Here is a 19318-nt window from a genome sequence, read left to right as displayed (position 1 = left end):
TTCCATGTGTGTGTGTGTGTGTGTGTGTGTGTGTGTTTCCAGCTGCCTCTGCGGATACACATACTATTATACGCTTCGCAACACATACCTTGCCTATTGCCAGCTATTGTTTTGCGGGTGATGTCACCAGCCTAGAAGTATGCCTCTGACAGCGCTGTGCTCAGTAAACTCGGTAGTGCGTTCTGTAAATGCTTCATACTGTAGTGAGTTCATGTAGATAGGCGTAGGTTCGACTCCCGGCCCTTGCGTGTGTGTGTGTGTTTTTGCAGCTGCCTCTGCGGATGTACATGCTTTTAGACGCTTCGCAACACATACCTTGCCTACCAGCGGCCATTCCTGTACGGTTGTTGTCACCCACCTGTACATGTGCCTCTGCTGGTGGTGTGCTCGGTGGTCCACGTAGCGCATACCATACCTGTGTTGTACGTTTGTGCGGTTGGGTATGTGGGGGTGTGGTCAATCACCATGCGTGCCACATGTGTGTGTGTGTCCATGCTCCCAGCTGCATGGGTTCATACGGTATGGCTTTGAGGTTTACGCGGAACACCCATATCCTGGCGCCATCCTTGTGTTTGTGGATGGTGGGACGCAGATCGTGTACTGCTTGTGTGCTTCTTCTGGTCGGCGACCTCCGTGAGCGTGTTCTCCACGGTACCCTACTATGGTGTTGTGGGTTGCTGCTGTGTACATTACACTCACGGGCCTGCCGGATGTGCTCGTGTGTACCTCTTTCTTTGTATATCTATGTACCTATGTTGTGGCCGCATCGCTGCTCTCCCATGGACAGCCGCCTTCCCCATGTATCGCATATTTGCACGGCTGACACATATAACTGTGGTACTTTGCATATCCACACATTGTCCATGCACTGTCCGTATTCCAGAACACCTCATAGACATCGCTGGATTACATGGCAGACAGCTATCCTTGCTGTCCTTACACTTTACCCATACATGACATACACCTTGTGTGTACTTGCCTATTTATGGTGTGTGTATGTCTATGTGTGCTGTATGCATGGCCGTGTGTGTCCCACTCTAGCCATGTGTGCAGCTGTCGCCACTATGGGTATCCTTGTGGCCCGCTGTCACATGTGCACGCCTGCACATACCTGCAGACTGTACTACCCCTGCACGGCAGCGGCCTTAGATCGCCGGTGCCCTAGGCTGTGGGGCTACATGGCACACGCCAGCACAACACATGGTGCACCCATCTTGATATACCTACGTGACACGCCTACTAGACAGGTGTCCCTACTAGGGCAGCGCCTGGGCAGCCGCAGGATTGGCGATGCCTACGGCCGCTATGGGCACATCACAAGGCACACGCCTACAGTCGGTGTTTTACGACGCCTAGGGTATTACACCACAGGAGGGACCTCCACAGCTATGCTGAAGAATGCGTATGTAGATAGATTAGTAGGTGGAGGTTTGGCCACACACCAGGGCTGACCGATGGATAACTGTTGAGGCATCCTTTGTGAAGCAGGTGGAGCAAACACCGTAACGGGAATGTAGTGTAGATGCAGATGTAGGGTTAACATACATTTGTCTACTCTGTCAGTTCTGTACCATTGTATTACAGTGATATGCTATGCATATCTTCCATATACATTGTTAGGTCTCTGATTGTTGAGGGTCGGCATAGTACAATATCATGTAATACGGTGTTCATAGGATGCCGTCTGAATTGTTGACATACGTGTGTGTCGTTAGCAGTGCGCCTGTGCTTTCTATGCTGTGGCTACATGTTCATTGTTCGCATAGAAAGTGACAAATGGAAGTGTACGGGTGGATACTTAAAGCCTGGATGCTCCCATGTTATGTGTACGACTCACGGGACCTACGGGTGATAGCGCATACATGTCTATGAAGAACCTTTGGATACCATGTGTGACCTGCCGCACCTAAATGTTTACGCTGACTGTTCCATCTACCTATGTGTGACATGGTTTGTGGCCATAGGGTGCCAGCGGTCTTTATTGTTGAGCAGGTGTTTTCCATGGTCAATTGACATCAATCCTATTAATCCACTGAAGGATGTCTTTCATTGGTGGGAACGCCATGGTTCGACCATCGTATGTCTTTCCCAGCTGACGCTGATATTGTGCCATTGGTATGGTTCTACAGGTCACCCATCTGTTCTGCTGTATGGAAGCCGCGATCCCCATTAATGTGCTGGCGGATTAAGTGCCGTGATACTCCGCATCTGCCCAGCGGTCTGGCTTTGTATGGGGAGTGTCTACTGTAGTCCCTATCTGTATTTCCTGGGTTATGCCTTGTAACAGCTGTGGGATTCCCCCAGGTTTGCAGCTATGGGTGCCATCTTGGCCGACGCTTGTCCATCTATGGGAACTGCCTACTGGACACTAGTATAGGGCTGTACACATTACACAGCTGCATTCTGCATTTTCCGGGATGATTGCCATTATTAGTGCGGAGTAACGATATGCCATGCCCACGCCCCTCACACGGGCAGGACAACGAATCATCTGCCAATCCACACCGAGACCCATTTTTGCATACCCACGATCCCATGTCTGCAACACTCGACAGTACCCATTGCACATCCTTCATGTGTGCGGGAATGGATGTGAACGCACGCCTATTGACACGACGAGCTGGGGAGTCCTATTCATATGTCCTGCATTTCATGGACACTTGTCATCACCCTTGTACACGCTTGTGGTGCCCATATCTACCTGTGCCGTAGTCACGGCTGTCACTTCTTCTGGTTCGCACGATAGCAGCCTGTCGCCAACACCTATGGACAAATATGTGGGTCCTACTATGGACACCGATGTGCATATGTAAAGTGTAGAACATGTTGGACCGTGTCCATTCGCCAGTGGTTTTGACTGCCGCTGTATGTTCCCCAGTCGCGGATGTCTGTTTGCCTACCCATGTTATGTAGTGCTACGGAACCCGTGTCCTTCCACAATTAACCCATATGGTGTTACTGTAGTCCTGCAGGTTGGCAACTGCTTTAAGTAATCCTCAGAGGTCCCATTGTGAACTATCCGCCACTGTATTGCCATAATAACACAGCCGGTACATGTAGAACCTATTTATTCATGACAGGATGTTCTTTATGAGTGGGAACGCCATACTTTAAGCATGCTATGACCTTCCTAGTTGACGTTGTTGGAGTGCCATTAATATGTGTTCCACAGGCCGCCTGTATGTTCCGCGGAGTGGAAGCGGGTGATCCCCATACACTTGCTAGCAGCTTGGTTGCTGTGTACGCCGGGATTCGCACGGCTGGATGGATGTCTATGGAGTGTGTCTACTGTTGTTTCCAGCTGTATTTCCTGTGTTATGCCTTGCTACAGCTGTGTTATTTCACCAGGTTTGCTATTGTGGGTGCCATCTTGTCCGTGACGCTTGTCCAGCCTTGGGAAATGCCTACTGGACACTGGTGTATGGCTGTACCCATTTCACACCTGCATGTTGCATTCTCCGTGGATGATTGCCATTATTGGTGGGGGTAAGCCATGTTCTGTACCCACATCCTCCCACGGGCGGACAATGGATCCTCTGCCAATCATCTCCGACACCCATTTCTGCATACCCAAGATGCCATGGCTGCAACCTCGACAGTAGCCATTGCAAATCCTCCATGTGTGCGGAATGGGATGTGGACGACATGTGTGGACTCGACAATCTGTGGATGTCTGTGCATATGTCCCTCATTTCATGGACAGGTGTCATCAACCTTGAACACGCTGGCGGTGCATTTCTGCTGCTGTGCCGTAGTCACGGCTGTAGTTCATCTGGGTCTCCTCGCAAAGGATAAATTTTGGGTCCTACAATGGAAACAAATGTACATATGTAAAATGTAGAACATGTTGGACTGTGTCCATCTGGCCAGTGGTTGTGACCGCTGCTGTATGTTCCCAATCGCGGATGTGTGTTTGACTACACATATTATGTTGTGCTACGTAAACCCGTGGTCCTACTACGATTAACCCAAATGGTAATGATGTCATGCTGCAGGTTGGCAACTGCTTTAAGTAATCCTCAAAAGGCCCAGTAGGACGATACGCCACTGTATTGTCAATATAACACAGCCGGAACATGTATACCCTATTTATTCATTTAAGGATGTTCGTTATATGCGGGAACGCCAGTGTTGAAACATCCTATGACCTTCCTAGTTGAAGTTGTTTGTGTGCCATTAGTATATGTTCCACAGGTCGCCCATTTGTTCCGCAGTATGGAAGCGAGTGATCCTCATGTTGTTGATGGCAGATCCAGTGCCATGTACGCCGGTATTCGCACGGCAGTCTGTCTTTGTATGGGGAGTGTCTACTGTAGTCCCTATCTGTATTTCCTGTGTTATGCCTTACTGCAGCTGTGTAATTCCATCAGGTTTCCAGTTATAGGTGCCATCTCGGTCGCATACACTTGTCCATCCATGGGAATTGCCTACTGACACTGATATAGGGCTGTACAACACTCACACCTGCTTTTACCATTATCCGTGGATGCTTTGCATCATTAGTGGGGAGTAAGGCACGTGCTATACCCGCATCCTCCCACGGGCGTGACAACGGATTATCTGCCAAACAACACCGAGCCCCATATTTGCATACCCAGGATCCCATGGCTGCAACCTCCACGGTACCCATTACACATCCTTCATGTGTGCGGGACTGGGATGTGGACGACTTCTATGGACACGACAATCTGGGGATTTCTGTTCATATGTCCTGCATTTCATGGACAGTTGTCCCCAACCTTAAACACGCTGGTGGTGCATATGTCTAGCTGTGCCGCAGTCACGGCTGTCACTTCTTTTGCGTCGATCGCAGCTGGTCGATGGTGCGAATGGATCAATTTTTGGAGTCCTACAATGGACACCGATGTGCATATGTAAAGTGTAGAACGTGTTGGACTGTCACCATCTGGCCAGTGGTTGTGACTGCTGCTGTATGTTCCCCAATCGTGGATGTCTGTTTGACTACCCATATTATGTATTACTTGGCCTGTCTATGTCCACGAGCCGGTAAGCGGAAATACAGCAAACCTTGGGTCCTGGTCATCTTCATAACAGACATTATTGCATATATATCAGGCCAAAACAGACAATGACACTAAAGATACACTCCACAGTCAAATGATACAGAGCTCTTTCACCCACTGACATGAGGCATCGTCGGAGTACAAAATACATTGGATAGTCGTCCCTTATACACTTCCTTCAGAGTCAGTTCGAAGTCAATTAATCAATAAACCTGCTCATAGTTAAGTAGACAGTGCTCCAGGTCTTGATGATAACGTGACATATACTGATCAGTGTTGCATACATTACTTAATGGAAACAATAATACACCAACGATGTGTTGATATAACTACAAGATTGGTCAATACAATCAGTCTATTGAAACATAGTTGATAATTGTTGCGAATCACCTTAGAATGTAGTGTTCTGCTCATGAATTTGTATATCAATGTGTATGATTGTTGCATTCCGATTCCAAAGCGTGGAATCAATGATTACAATTTAATCATAGTTTGTATAAATATTAGTGTAAATGAGTCAGAATGTTACATATGAATATGACTGTATTCTAACTATATCAATGTGACATGGAATGAACTGTAGTCGTTTACATCTTGTTTTCCAGTGACAAATCTATGTCCATGCGCCATATGTACGGGCCGTCGGACTGCTGTGTGTGAATATATACATGTGAACCCCTCGTTTCATACCTTTCTTTGTTACTGTCTGTGGATTACCTGTGTACACATATCAATTACCATGCCATACCTTTCCACTGTACCGTTCTGGCATGGTGTACGGCTGGTTGGCCCTTAATCTTGCTGTGTGTTACATTAACCAGTGTCTATCTGGCAATTCGCTGGCGGTGGTGTGTGACCTTCTTGCTACTTTAGGGACCTGATCCCATAGTTGTGAAGTGCTTCCACTGGCCATATATCGGTCTGTCATCTGGGATCTGTGTGTAACCAGTCCTTTCAGGACACTTTCTGTTGTTGTTCTTCTTGGTTACATATATGAGTACTTTGGTATGTTGTGCTATTATTGTGTGTGGAGCATTTCTCCACGGGCCTCTGCTGACACTGGACATACATCCAGCTGGCCTAGCCCGTCAACAGGTGTGAGCCAACTGAATGCAATTCAGACGGGGCACCTTCTGACAAGTGGGTCGGCTTACTGATGCATAACCGCCATCAATCCATACTACTAACACATACGTTATACTGTCCACAGTCTATGTTTGTCTCATCACATAGCGTGTGCTTCTCACTATTTCTAATGGTACTTTACATGACATTGCCCGATTCCATACGTTCAGAGGCTAACATTTGTGAGACATGTCTGGTTAACGTGGAGGACACACCCTTAACCTTCCCTGCTTCGAGTGGATCACACACGCACACGCACACTTGCATTTCCTAATTGTAGGCTATGCACAGGCGCACATGCATATCCGTATTCTGTTTAGAAATGTTTACTGGGTCTGTGTTAGTTGTGACTATTCCGGTAACATATCTCTGATCCGGTTGACGGACGTGTGCAGAACGCACTTACACCTTTATACATGTAACGGCCTTTGCAGCATGGATGCATTACGCATACATTCACATCTATATGTTCTATAGTCGTAATTCAAACGGGACTGCATTCACGCTTGCCGGTTACTGTGACCTCTACACGCTAGCTGTTTGATCTCATTAATATGCATACCCATGGTACTTAGCTACATTTACATATCCCCCCAACACCACCACCCCCACTCACGCACCGCACAGCCATCCCTCCTCCTGCTGGGTAAGGTGCGGTACTACATGTTAAACATTCCTTATTCCCTCCCGCCATGGCCCAGGATGCATATGTCGTGACCGCAGGGATGTTCAGATCACAGGGCTTATATCCCCACGATACCGCCTTCGGGTTGTCAGGGTGTTCCTGTGGTGCTTTGGGTTTGGGCTTGTCCGCCCAGTGTACGGAACTGCCCTGACCGTGTACGACTGTTAGATGAGTCACATGGGCACGGTTTGTCCGTGTCTATGATACCTTGCCCCCCCCCCCAAACCTTCTAAAGGAATATTTACTTTACCACATTGTGAATCTTTACATTTCATTGCTATATTGTACAGTAGTCATAATCATAGGGTTAATCTCTATATATTATGCTTCATTGATATTACTAGGTGTCTCTAGTTCTTGTAGGATATTGGCACAATCCCTAGAACATATATATGTAGCTTATACACTCAGACATTTGTAAGACAGCATGTTGGGTCTTCCGTCATATATATAGATATATTCATATTTTTCCATGAAGTATATACATTTTGAAGCAATGTCAGATTCACTCACTGTGTGGAATCTGTAACCCAAGAAAGGTTTCTTAGCTTGTTTGCCTTTAAGGCATTTAAGTAATACTTAGCGCATGTAATTTACTGACCGATTAAGGGTTTTAAATGTAGTAGGTTGGACTGCATTGTATGTATTCTGAAGATGTCTGCTTATGAAGCAGACAAATATTTTAATGTATTTTATTTTATTTTACATTTGTTGACCGGGTTAGTCTGGCTGGATAACAAGTCCATTTTCAGCAGAGGCCCGAGGAGTAAAGCTCCACTATCTTCTAGTACATTTCAGACTCAAATGAATTTATTCAGGGAAAATACATTATTAGAACATTGCAAGGGAGGTATAGAAACAGTAAAGTAACAAGTTTCCTCATTATAAAATAAGAAAGATATATGCTTCAATATACTATGGTGACTGACTTTACTTCCTGGTGGCCTCTGAGTGGTCACTGACCGCTTCTACAGTACCTCATTTATGCTTTGGACTTTCTCATCTGTTTCTCTGTGTCTTTTCTATGGGGAATGTCAAGTGTACTCCCTATGTGTATTACCTGTGTAATGCCTTGCTGCGGCAGTGTAATTCCACCGGGTTTGCAGTTATGGGTGCCATCTTGGTCGTACGCTTATCCATCCATGTGAATTGCCTAATGGAGACTGGTATGGGGCTGTACACTTTCCACACCTGCATTTAGCATTCTCTGGTGGATGCTTTGCATTATTAGTGGGGAGTGAGGCAGGTGCTACGGCCACATCCTCCCACGGGCGGACAAAGGATTACCTGCCAAACGACACCGGGCCCTGTTTCTACATACCCAGGATCCCTTGAGTGCAACAGTCCACAATACCCATCACACATCCTTCATGTGTGCGGACTATGATGTGGCCACACTTCTATGGACTCAGTACCCTGGGTATTTCTGTGCATATCTGCTGCATTTCATGGACAGCTATCATCAACATTGAACACGCTATGTGCATATGTGTTGCTGTGACGTGGTGACGACAATCATTTCAATGAGGTGATGACGGAAGCTGGCACGCAGTCAATGAATGAAATGTTTGGGTCCTTCAATGGACACCAATGTGCATATGTCAAATTAGATGTTGCTGGACTGTGTCCACCTGGCCAGTGCTTTTCACTGCTGCTGTATGTTCCCAATCGCGGATGTCTGTTTGACTACCCATTCTACATGGTGCTACGTAACCAGGTGATTTCGCACTGTGAACAAATGTCATACATCCTAACATGCTGGTTAGCAACTGCTACATATAAACCTCAGACATCCCAATAGGACATATCCGTCACTGTATTGTCAACATAACACCACCGAACATGTAGATCCCCTATGTGTTCATTGAAACATGTTTTCTTCATAGGTGGGAACACCATTGTTTACATATCCCAGTTGACGTTGTGGGTGTGCCATTAGTATGTGTTCCACAGGTCACACATCTGTTCCGCTGTATGGTAGCGGTGCTCCTCATTCTGTTGCTGGCAGATTGAGTGCTGTGTACGCCGGTGTTGGCACGGCGGTCCAACATTGTATATGGAATGTCAACTGTAGTCCCTATGTGTATTTCCTGTGTTATGCCTTACCGCTGCTGTGTGATTTCCCGTGTTTGCAGTTGTGGGTGCCATCTTGGCCGTACGGTTGTCCATCCATGAGAATTGCCTACTGGACACTAGTATAGGGCTGTACACATTTCACACCTGCATTTACCATTCTCCAGTGGATGGTTTGCATCATTAGCGGATAGTATGGCAGGTGCTACACACATCCCTCCCACGGGCGGACAACGGATTGGCTGCGAAGCAACACCGAGCCCAGAGTCTACATACCCAGAATCCCTTGACTGCAACATTCGACAGTACCCATTCAACATCCTTCATGTGTGCGGGACTATGATGTGGACGCAGTTCTATGGACCCGCTACCCTGGGGATTTCTGTGCATATGTGCTGGATTACATGGACAGCTATCATCAACATTGAACACGCTATGTGCATATGTGTAGCTGTGACGTGGTCACGACTAACGATCATGTGCCACGCAGTCTGCACGGGTAATTTTGTGTCCTACAATGGACACCAATGTGCATATGTTAAGTGTAGAGCTTGGCGGACTGTGTCCGTGTGGCCAGTGTGTTTGACTGCTGCTGTATGTTCCCAATCGCGGATGTCTGCTTGACTACCCATTCTACATGGTGCTACGTAACCAGGTGATTTCGTACTGTGAACAATTGTCATACATCCAAAGATGCTGGTTAGCTACTGCTTCATGTACACATCAGACATCCCAATAGGACATGTCCGTCACTGTATTTACAACAGAACACCACCGAATATGTCGATCCCCTATGTCTTCATTGTAGCATGATTTCTCCATAGGTGGGGACGCCATAGGTTACATATCCCAGTTGGCGTTGTTGGCGTGCCATCGGTTTGTGTTCCACAGGTAGCCAATCTGTTCCACGGTATGGTGCCGAGTGGTCCCCCATTGTGTTGCTGGCAGATGTAGTGCTGTGTACGCCGGTGTTGGCACAGCGGTCCAGCTTTGTATGTGGGATGTCAACTGTAGTCCCTATGTGTATTTCCTGCGTTATGCCTTGCCGCGGTTGTGTAATTTACCCAGGTTTGCAGTTGTGGGTGCCGCCTTGGCCATACGGTTGTCCATCCATGACAATTTACTACTGGACACTACTATAGGGCTGTACACATCTCACAACTACATTTAGCATTCTCCGTGGATGGTTTGCATTATTAGCGGAGAGGAAGGCAGGTGCCACACACATCCCTCACACGGGAGGGACAAAGGATTGGCTGCGAAACAACACCGAGCCCAGAGTCTACATACCCAGAATCCCTTGAGTGCGACAATCGACAGTACCCATTACACATCCTTCAGGTGTGCGGGACTGTGATGTGGACGCCTTCTATGGACCCGTCCCCTGGGTATTTCTGTGCATGTGTGTTGCATTTCATGGACAGCTATCATCAACATTAAACACGCTATGTGCATATGTATACCCGTGACGACAATGAGTTCCCGTGAGGCTTATCATTGATGGCGCCATACTTGTCGCTTTGTAATTTTTGAGTCCAGTCATGGACACCACTGTGCATATGTAATGTGTACAGCTTGTCGGACTGTGTCCTTGTGAACAGTGGGTTTCACTGATGCTGTGTGTTCAACAATTGCAGATGTCTGCTTGACTACCCATACTGTGTAGTGCTACAGGAACTATGTTTTCCGATGCCAGAACCCAATTGTGTACATCCACTGTTGCAGGTTAACAAACACTTTCATACACAGAGGTCACGGTTGGAAAGTACTGCCACTTCATTATCGGAACAACACCTCCAGGCTGTGTATATCATGTGAACTTTAGGCCGGTCTTACCGGCCATTTGCAATTGTAATTAGCAGACACGTGTCAATACATGTATGATAAGACATATTGCCATGCTGACGTTGATCTATGTTATTTGGACATTGGCATCTGCCTTTGGCATCCGCTGCTGTGTGTGTTGCCAGTGAACATACACATTGCTTGCTCAGAGGCGGACTACACAATTCTGCACACTACTGTGGTCTCCTTTAAGGACCCTGAGCCAGTGGTCGACAGTACTGCAGCCACTGCATCAATCACATTTGCCATCTACCAGTACCTACAGGACTGCATGTACCAGGCATTCACTTACCCAACTGTGGTTCATTGTACCAATGCCAAGCGTCCAGTGTGGTGTACCCCAGCCATACACATGATGTACAACACGAGGAGGTGGCTACTACAGGGTGGAGCAGACACCTTGTGAGGTGTGACACCCTTGGTCATCATATGTGTAGAGTTACACAATGTCATGGGATTGTCCAGGGCACATTCCACAGATATACCTACATGGACCTGGCTGACAATCATACCACCTTCAGTTGCTATGCTCGACACCTGTGAGGTCACTACCACATATGCTCTGACTGGGTTCACATAGAGGTGGGGTTTACTCAACATACACACATTGCCGACATACAGGCTGACAGGTCCAGTGAGGACATCTCCACACCCTCCACCACACATGTGGAGATGTCTGTACCAGCGGTTTGTGGTCACCAAATGTTCTGTGACACACAGGTGGGACATGCTCTCTCCAGGGTAGTGTGAATAGCATCCATGAGACCAGATGGTGAGCCCGCTGTGTACTCCACTATCTCATTTGGGATTAGGACCCACAGTTAGGACAGCTATTTCTTTATAGCCTCACCTCAGGTAGGGTGCCCAGGTTGTATCGCATGACAACTGTATTCCCACATCACAGGGCCAATGCCTCCACTGAGGCTGGTTATTACTGTCCCAGTACCCTGAGGAGACCTATCTGCATAGACATGGGGTGGGATCATACTGCGGTTCGTACATGACTGCATAGGGGACATACATACTGCGATCCCACACGGTTTGTCTTGTTCAGGGCGGTTCATGCCTTTAAGACATGGTTGACATTTTCGACGGTCACCCAGCCCATTGCTGGGGTGTTGCAGTCCATACAGCCTACCTCGCCCTGGCAAAGGGCTTCATAACATTACCCCTCAGGTAACGTTAATGAAACCATTGGCTGATGTGAACATGTACATCACAGAATGTGTTGTAAACTGTCTATGTGACACAACCCACATGGTCATAGTTGCTGGCTGCATGTCAGACCAACTGCCTGTCACAGGTGGTGTCCCATGGTGCCATTCCGTGGGTGCACCCTGTCATACATCTACATTTCCACGGTACAGGCACACACAGCGGTGTTATGGGTAACATTGTTTGTAGATGCTTGCAGAACAGATGCCATACTGGGACGGACATCTGACACAGATATCCTTCAAGGGGCCTCCCGGATATGCATATCTGCTGTCAGGGACATGTCCCACAGCTAACTGGTACATAATGCAAAGTCATACCTGTCGAGGGTAGTAGGTCACCCCTGTACAGCGATAGGTGGCTGTCCACACAGCACAGGGGTGACTACCAGGGATCAGGGACAGGGTTTGTCGGTCGCCTTTCATTCAACACACACATTGCTATCGTGGTTCTGTGGGACTTCTACATTGACCACCTGTATGTGCAGGGAGTCACATCTGACTTCACAGCCCGACACGCATACACGGTCACTATATAGCATAGAACTTCACTTATTTGCCTAAGTATGAGCTTATTGTTGTGGCAGTTTGGTAGCTTATTCTGTTTCTTGGGACATTTAGGTATTTCAGTTACGGAAATAACCGATTCAGGCTACAATTACATTAAATACGGAAATCATTATGACCTACACTCTTCGCGACACTTCCCGCTTTTAATGCTTTATTTCGAACACGATGCCAATACAGGGACTGCCCTCGCAAAGTGGGACGGTTGGTGACCTTAGTCGCTACTCCTATGTCGGTGCGGCGTGCTGACATGCTGCTGTACACCTTCTCTGACTATGCACACTCACAGTACATTGCTGTACGGACACGGTATTACGCGTATCCTTTGTTCCTTGGACAGGTACATTTCGGCCGCGTGGGTTTTATTTGCTTCTCTGTTTAGTTGGGACGGGTACTTTGTTGCATACTCTGCGGACATTTCATTCTGCACGGGCCATGGCTGCAGCCATTTCTATTCTGGGCGGACTATGGCAGACAGCACGTTAGGTTGCTCTTCGCCTGCCTGCTTAAACACGCCTACTGACGCATCCTACTTGGGCTCGCTCACGTACACTACGCACATGCCTGTGGTTACGGTGCACTCTCATTAATATGCATATGGCGCTACTGCGCCGGCTATGCAATGCACCGCCGGCGCAAGCCTTACGCCGGCCTTGCGCCGAGCTTCATGAATCCCGGGGAATATCTTTCAAATGCATGCCTTACTAAGTACGAAATAAGTTTAATGGGAAATCCTGCTTTACAAATTAAACGCTGCCCACCATTAAACCCTGCATCTTTAATACCAACCTCAGACGAGGGCGAACCACATGATTGTGTGTTAGTAGTTAACTCTGTTCTTTCTCCTAGGTTGAATTCATTTGATATTACCAACCTCAGACGAGGGCGAACCACATGATTGTGTGTCAGTGGTTAACTCTGTTCTTTCTCCTAGGTTGAATTTATTTGATATTACCAACCTCAGACGAGGGCGAACCACATGATTATGCATTAGTGGTTAACTCTGTTCTCTCTCCTGGGTTGAATCTATTTGATATTACCAACCTCAGACGAGGGCGAACCACATGATTGTGCGTTAGTGGTTAACTCTGTTCTCTCTCCTGGGTTGAATCTATTTGATATTACCAACCTCAGACGAGGGCGAACCACATGATTGTGCATTAGTGGTTAACTCTGTTCTCTCTCCTGGGTTGAATCTATTTGATATTACCAACCTCAGACGAGGGCGAACCACATGATTGTGTGTTAGTAGTTAACTCTGTTCTCTCTCCTAGGTTGAATTTATTTGATATTACCAACCTCAGACGAGGGCGAACCACATGATTGTGTGTTAGTAGTTAACTCTGTTCTCTCCTAGGTTGAATTTATTTGATATTACCAACCTCAGACGAGGGCAAACCACATGATTGTGTGCTAGTGGTTAACTCTGCTCTTTCTCCTAGGTTGAATTTATTTGATATTACCAACTTCAGACGAGGGCGAACCACATGATTGTGTGTTAGTAGTTAACTTTGTTCTATCTCCTAGGTTGAATTTATTTGATATTACCAACCTCAGACGAGGGCAAACCACATGACTGTGTGTTAGTAGTTAACTCTGTTCTCTCTCCTGGGTTGAATTTATTTGATATTACCAACCTCAGATGAGGGCGAACCACATGATTGTGTGTTAGTGGTTAACTCTGTTCTCTCTCCTGGGTTGAATCTATTTGATATTACCAACCTCAGACGAGGGCGAACCACATGATTGTGTGTTAGTAGTTAACTCTGTTCTCTCTCCTAGGTTGAATTTATTTGATATTACCAACCTCAGACGAGGGCGAACCACATGATTGTGTGTTAGTAGTTAACTCTGTTCTCTCTCCTAGGTTGAATTTATTTGATATTACCAACCTCAGACGAGGGTGAACCACATGATTGTGTGCTAGTGGTTAACTCTGTTCTTTCTCCTAGGTTGAATTTATTTGATATTACCAACTTCAGACGAGGGCGAACCACATGATTGTGTGTTAGTAGTTAACTCTGTTCTCTCTCCTAGGTTGAATTTATTTGATATTACCAACCTCAGACGAGGGCGAACCACATGACTGTGTGTTAGTAGTTAACTCTGTTCTCTCTCCTGGGTTGAATTTATTTGATATTACCAACCTCAGATGAGGGCGAACCACATGATTGTGTGTTAGTGGTTAACTCTGTTCTCTCTCCTAGGTTGAATTTATTTGATATTACCAACCTCAGAAGAGGGCGAACCACATGACTGTGTGTTAGTAGTTAACTCCGTTCTCTCTCCCAGGTTGAATTTATTTGATAATACCAACCTCAGACGAGGGTGAACCACATGATTGTGTGTTAGTAGTTAACTCTGTTCTCTCTCCTAGGGTGAATTTATTTGATATTACCAACCTCAGACGAGCTCCTAGGGTGAATTTATTTGATATTACCAACCTCAGATGAGGGCGAACCACATGATTGTGCGTTAGTGGTTAACTCTGTTCTCTCTCCTAGGTTGAATTTATTTGATATTACCAACCTCAGACAAGGGCGAACCACATGATTGTGTGTTAGTAGTTAACTCTGTTCTCTCTCCTAGGGTGAATTTATTTGATATTACCAACCTCAGACGAGGGCGAACCACATGATTGTGTGTTAGTGGTTAACTCTGTTCTTTCTCCTAGGTTGAATTTATTTGATATTACCAACCTCAGACGAGGGCGAACCACATGATTGTGCGTTAGTGGTTAACTCTGTTCTCTCTCCTAGGTTGAATTTATTTGATATTACCAACCTCAGACGAGGGCGAACCACATGATTGTGTGTTAGTAGTTAACTCTGTTCTCTCTCCTAGGGTGAATTTATTTGATATTGCCAACCTCAGACGAGGGCGAACCACATGATTGTGTGTTAGTGGTTAACTCTGTTCTTTCTCCTAGGTTGAATTTATTTGATATTACCAACCTCAGACGAGGGCGAACCACATGATTGTGTGTTAGTAGTTAACTCTGTTCTCTCTCCCCTAGGGTGAATTTATTTGATATTACCAACCTCAGACGAGGGCGAACCACATGATTGTGTGTTAGTAGTTAACTCCGTTCTTTCTCCTCGGTTGAATTTATTTGATATTACCAACCTCAGATGAGGGCGAACCACATGATTGTGTGTTAGTAGTTAACTCCGTTCTCTCTCCTGGGTTGAATTTATTTGATATTACCAACCTCAGACGAGGGTGAACCACATGATTGTGTGTTAGTGGTTAACTCTGTTCTCTCTCCTGGGTTGAATTTATTTGATATTACCAACCTCAGACGAGGGCGAACCACATGATTGTGTGTTAGTAGTTAACTCTGTTCTCTCTCCTAGGGTGAATTTATTTGATATTACCAACCTCAGACGAGGGCGAACCACATGATTGTGTGTTAGTGGTTAACTCTGTTCTCTCTCCTGGGTTGAATTTATTTGATATTACCAACCACAGACGAGGGCGAACCACATGATTCTGTGCTAGTGGTTAACTCTGTTCTTTCTCCTAGGTTGAATTTATTTGATATTACCAACCTCAGACGAGGGCGAACCACATGATTGTGTGTTAGTGGTCAACTCCGTTCTCTCTCCTAGGTTGAATTTATTTGATATTACCAACCTCAGACGAGGGTGAACCACATGATTGTGTGTTAGTGGTTAACTCTGTTCTCTCTCCTGGGTTGAATTTATTTGATATTACCAACCTCAGACGAGGGCGAACCACATGATTGTGTGTTAGTAGTTAACTCTGTTCTCTCTCCTAGGTTGAATTTATTTGATATTACCAACCTCAGACGAGGGCGAACCACATGATTTGTGTTAGTAGTTAACTCTGTTCTCTCTCCTAGGTTGAATTTATTTGATATTACCAACCTCAGACGAGGGCGAACCACATGATTGTGTGTTATAGTTAACTCTGTTCTCTCTCCTGGGTTGAATTTATTTGATATTACCAACCTCAGACGAGGGCGAACCACATGATTGTGTGTTAGTAGTTAACTCTGTTCTCTCTCCTCGGTTGAATTTATTTGATATTACCAACCTTAGACTAGGGCGAACCACATGATTGTGTGTTAGTGGTTAACTCCGTTCTCTCTCCTAGGTTGAATTTATTTGATATTACCAACCTCAGACAAGGGCGAACCACATGATTGTGTGTTAGTGGTTAACTCCGTTCTCTCTCCTAGGTTGAATTTATTTGATATTACCAACCTCAGACGAGGGCGAACCACATGATTGTGTGTTAGTAGTTAACTCCGTTCTCTCTCGTAGGTTGAATTTATTTGATATTACCAACCTCAGACGAGGGCGAACCACATGATTGTGTGTTAGTAGTTAACTCTGTTCTCTCTCCTAGGGTGAATTTATTTGATATTACCAACTTCAGACGAGGGCGAACCACATGATTGTGTGTTAGTGGTTAACTCTGTTCTCTCTCCTGGGTTTAATTTATTTGATATTACCAACCTCAGACGAGGGCGAACCACATGATTGTGTGTTAGTAGTTAACTCTGTTCTCTCTCCTGGGTTTAATTTATTTGATATTACCAACCTCAGACGAGGGCAAACCACATGATTGTGTGTTATAGTTAACTCTGTTCTCTCTCCTAGGTTGAATTTATTTGATAATACCAACCTCAGATGAGGGCGAACCACATGATTGTGTGTTAGTAGTTAACTCTGTTCTCTCTCCTAGGTTGAATTTATTTGATATTACCAACCTCAGACGAGGGCGAACCACATGATTGTGTGTTAGTAGTTAACTCTGTTCTCTCTCCGAGGTTGAATTTATTTGATATTACCAACCTCAGACGAGGGCGAACCACATGATTGTGTGTTATAGTTAACTCTGTTCTCTCTCCTCGGTTGAATTTACTTGATATTACCAACCTTAGACTAGGGCGAACCACATGATTGTGTGTTAGTGGTTAACTCCGTTCTCTCTCCTAGGTTGAATTTATTTGATATTACCAACCTCAGACAAGGGCGAACCACATGATTGTGTGTTAGTGGTTAACTCCGTTCTCTCTCCTAGGTTGAATTTATTTGATATTACCAACCTCAGACGAGGGCGAACCACATGATTGTGTGTTAGTAGTTAACTCCGTTCTCTCTCGTAGGTTGAATTTATTTGATATTACCAACCTCAGACGAGGGCGAACCACATGATTGTGTGTTAGTAGTTAACTCTGTTCTCTCTCCTAGGGTGAATTTATTTGATATTACCAACCTCAGACAAGGGCGAACCACATGATTGTGTGTTAGTGGTTAACTCTGTTCTCTCTCCTGTGTTTAATTTATTTGATATTACCAACCTCAGACGAGTGCGAACCACATGATTGTGTGTTATAGTTAACTCTGTTCTCTCTCCTGGGTTTAATTTATTTGATATTACCAACCTCAGACGAGGGCAAACCACATGATTGTGTGTTAGTAGTTAACTCTGTTCTCTCTCCGAGGTTGAATTTATTTGATATTACCAACCTCAGACGAGGGCGAACCACATGATTGTGTGTTAGTAGTTAACTCTGTTCTCTCTCCTAGGTTGAATTTATTTGATATTACCAACCTCAGACGAGGGCGAAGCACATGATTGTGTGTTAGTAGTTAACTCTGTTCTCTCTCCTAGGTTGAATTTATTTGATATTACCAACCTCAGACGAGGGCGAACCACATGATTGTGTGTTAGTTGTTCTCTCTCCTGGGTTTAATTTATTTGATATTACCAACCTCAGACGTGGGTGAACCACATGATTGTGTGTTAGCGGTTAACTCTGTTCTCTCTCCTAGGTTGAATTTATTTGATATTACCAACCTCAGACGAGGGGGAACCACATGATTGTGTGTTAGTAGTTAACTCTGTTCTCTCTCCTAGGTTGAATTTATTTGATATTACCAACCTCAGATGAGGGCGAACCACATGATTGTGTGTTAGTAGTTAACTCTGTTCTCTCTCCTGGGTTGAATTTATTTGATATTACCAACCTCAGACGTGGGCGAACCACATGATTGTGTGTTAGCTGTTAACTCCGTTCTCTCTCCTCGGTTGAATTTATTTGATATTACCAACCTCAGATGAGGGCGAACCACATGATTGTGTGTTAGTGGTTAACTCCGTTCTCTCTCCTCGGTTGAATTTATTTGATATTACCAACCTCAGACGAGGGCGAACCACATGATTGTGTGTTAGTGGTTAACTCTGTTCGTTCTCCTAGGTTGAATTTATTTGATATTACCAACCTCAGACGTGGGCAAACCACATGATTGTGTGTTAGCTGTTAACTCTGTTCTCTCTCCTCGGTTGAATTTATTTGATATTACCAACCTCAGACGAGGGCGAACCCCATGATTGTGTGTTAGTAGTTAACTCCGTTCTCTCTCCTCGGTTGAATTTATTTGATACTCCTTTACTCCTTTGCAAAATCCTGATTTAGTTCTTTTCGTTGACGGATCCTGTTTAAGAACAAACTCCGGAAAATTCCAAGCTGCTTGGTCAGTCTGCACACCGACTGAAGTATTGCAATCAGCATGATTACCTACTGGTGCCTCCATGCAGGCCGTGGAATTAGTGGCATTATCACATGCATGTAAACTAGCTAAAGACAAGTCTGTTACTATTTATACTGATTCCCATTATGCCCATGGTGTTGTTCATGATTTTGGCATATTATGGAAAGAACAAGGGTTCTTAACATCTTCCGGAACACCCATTAAAAAACATTTTTATATCAATAATTTATTACAAGACTTATTGTTACCTTCTGAACT

This window comes from Protopterus annectens, chromosome 16.part0 (assembly GCF_019279795.1).
Source record: "Protopterus annectens isolate FY-2018-M chromosome 16.part0, PAN1.0, whole genome shotgun sequence".
In the NCBI taxonomy this organism is placed as follows: domain Eukaryota; kingdom Metazoa; phylum Chordata; order Ceratodontiformes; family Protopteridae; genus Protopterus; species Protopterus annectens.
Note: the sequence above shows the minus strand (reverse complement) of the source record.